Raw genomic sequence first — 2,888 nt, 5'->3', positions numbered from 1 at the left:
AAAAAAAAAAAAAAGGGAAAGAAAGAAAAAAGGAAGGAAAAAAAATTTCATGTCACTAAATAAAATTTTCGCTCGCGCTTCGCGCTCGCATTGTCTGTTAGGTGATTCACATATCTTGTCTGTTTGCATTTATATACATATCTTGTTCAACATTAATGGTTAAAAATATATCAGCTGATTACTGATGCATCCTATTCATAATAAAAAAAAGTGCTTGAAATGTACAGTGTTCAGGCCATAATGTCATCAGATTCCGCCCCCTCATTATGCAATAATAAATAAGATATCAATTTAATAATTAAATTGTCCCTTTTGTTTAATCTCGCGCTTAGCAAGATAAATAGGAAGATATATAGTCATCATATTCATATGATAACATGTCCTAAGGATGTAATAATGACAAATATCAGCTCTTTATCAAGTGCAATTTATATCCACCTTACAATTTTCCTACAAAGTGTTTGAAATATGAAGCTGAAATTTACCCCCTTTTTCAGATCGGAATATCAAATATTTTAAGCTTGCGCTTCGTGCTCGCTTTTATTTTCATGTATTTAGAATGCCTGGATTCTAGGTCTAAATCTGAAACACACGCGCGCATGTTCATTCAGTTATCCAGTTTCAGATCACAATATCAAAATTTTTTGCTTGCCCTTTGTGCTCGAATTATTAATGTAAGAAGATTCCCCCTTTCTCACCCCTTTCATGATCTACGAAACATGAATAGAGTGTCCCTCCCGTTCTAGGTCTTAATCTCGAATTTTTCCGCTCGCGCTTTGCGCTCGCATTGTTTGATTGTTGAAATATGTAACGTCTTCATGGCTAAGTGCAAGCAGTCCTTAAAAGGCACTTTTCGATCAGTTCAAAACATTTTCTGCTTGCGCCAATATCTTGTTAGAAACAGTATGCTCTTCAGTAATTATCTGTCCAACCTACCGGGTAATGTTTATATTGATAAAACCATTGGAGTAATTTTGCTTGCCAAATTTTATAGGCAATTTTATATCTTGTATTTGTTTTCTTGGTCTCTTCTCAATGACAATAAATTGTTGTGGAAGAACATTATATGAATCAATGTGATTGCAGAGGTGAATTTCACTATTTTATATGAATTCAGTTAGCTATTTTATTCATAAAATCATACTTTTTGCTCTGTGATACAGGAAGCTTTTACAAAGATACTTTTTGGTGTAAACCTTTTTTATAGCAGTTCTTACAATAGTACTTAAATAATACTGGGACCGAAATCGAGTTTTAGGTATTTTGTTTCTTAAATTTTTTATGTATTCGTTATTTTTACAAAGTTTGTTTTGAAGGCTTATTACAAAAACTGTTGGGGGTGGCCATAGTGCTCCCCCCCCCCCTCCCCTGCGTCCGATACTATTAGAATTAAAAGGGAACCTTATCTACAAGCATATTGCTACTAAGGATTCCTCCACGTTTCCAAGTCATATACTCTGATCATATTGATATTAATTGAAAATAATTGTATATATTTGTCTGAATGTTCAGCTTTTGAAAATTGTCATTTAGTGGTAGTAAAACTGTTTGATTTTTCAAAATACACCTGAATGACATGAAATGAAGATAAATGCCAGTTGTGGTAACGACCTCTGAATGTTGGCTATTTGCAAGCAATATTTATACACTTACACTGTCCCACATTTGCTTTTTTATGTTAGTTTAGTGATCAGCAGAATTATTGGTTTTCTTGTAAGTTTTCACAATTTCTCAAAGATAACTTTATTACAATCTACCAGATCTAGAATTGTCATAATATGGTTGCATTTAATCTTGATTTTAAAGACCCATTCATGTTGCAACTACATTGCTTTAGCTTTAAGCCAATCATTACACAGTATAAATTAAAGTATTTTTTTATTTTCACTGTAGATGAACAAAGGTTTGTTATTCCGAAGGTTCGGTAATCCGAAAACGAAATAAGGTTCGATGTTCCGAAGGTTCGTTAATCTGAAAACGAAATAAGGTTCGTTGTTCCGAAGGTTCGTTAGTCCGAAAACGAAATAAGGTTCGTTAATCATTTCGTTTTTGGACTAACGAACCTTCGGAATTACGAACCTCACTTCCTTTTCGGAATTACGAACCTCACTTCGTTTTCGGACTAACAAACTTTCGGAATTACGAACCTCATTTCGTTTTCGAACTAATGAACCTTCCGAATTACGAACCTTCGGAAATACGAATATTCGGAATAACGAACCTTCGGAATATCTGAACCTTCGGAATAACGAAGCTATGGAATTACGAATGTATGCGTTCTGACTCAATCTTTTCTACCAGTCAGTGAGCATGATAATGAACTTGGCCCCGATTCTCATTCTATGTGAACAATGCGGTTATTACATGAGATTTAATTGATTGTTTCTATGTACAAGTACTTTGTGTTATTTACTTTGGCCAAACATGATTTGCAGAATTTGTCTTTTTTTTTCTTAATCATGTATTTTTTTCTGAGTAAAAAATGAATATAAATACGGGCAAAAATTTTAAGAAAAGGTAATTATTTTGAGTGGTTATTTCTTTATCCAAATTAAGCCATATAACCTACGGGAATTGAAATACATGCTATAAGCTTGTGAATTTTATTATACGCTTAATTCAGCATATATATTCAGAAATGGTAAAATAATAAATGCTTTTGCCACAGGACGCTAATGTAATCTCCATTACTAACCTGCAATGTAAATGCATTAATGATTTAACTTTAACATAAACAGCAGACTATTTACTGCCATAAGTTTGGTAACAACACATATTTAGCGCGTTTTGATAAAAGTGCATAAATCATATTAAAGCGTAATTAGGGCATAAATTATGCATAAACCGTGGTTTAGAAACAAACCACTATAGTGAATTCTGGGCCCCGT

This window comes from Lytechinus pictus, chromosome 6, assembly GCF_037042905.1.
Source record: "Lytechinus pictus isolate F3 Inbred chromosome 6, Lp3.0, whole genome shotgun sequence".
Classification (NCBI taxonomy): Eukaryota; Metazoa; Echinodermata; class Echinoidea; order Temnopleuroida; family Toxopneustidae; genus Lytechinus; species Lytechinus pictus.
The sequence above is the reverse complement of the archived record's forward strand: the minus strand, read 5'-3'. Positions refer to the sequence as shown.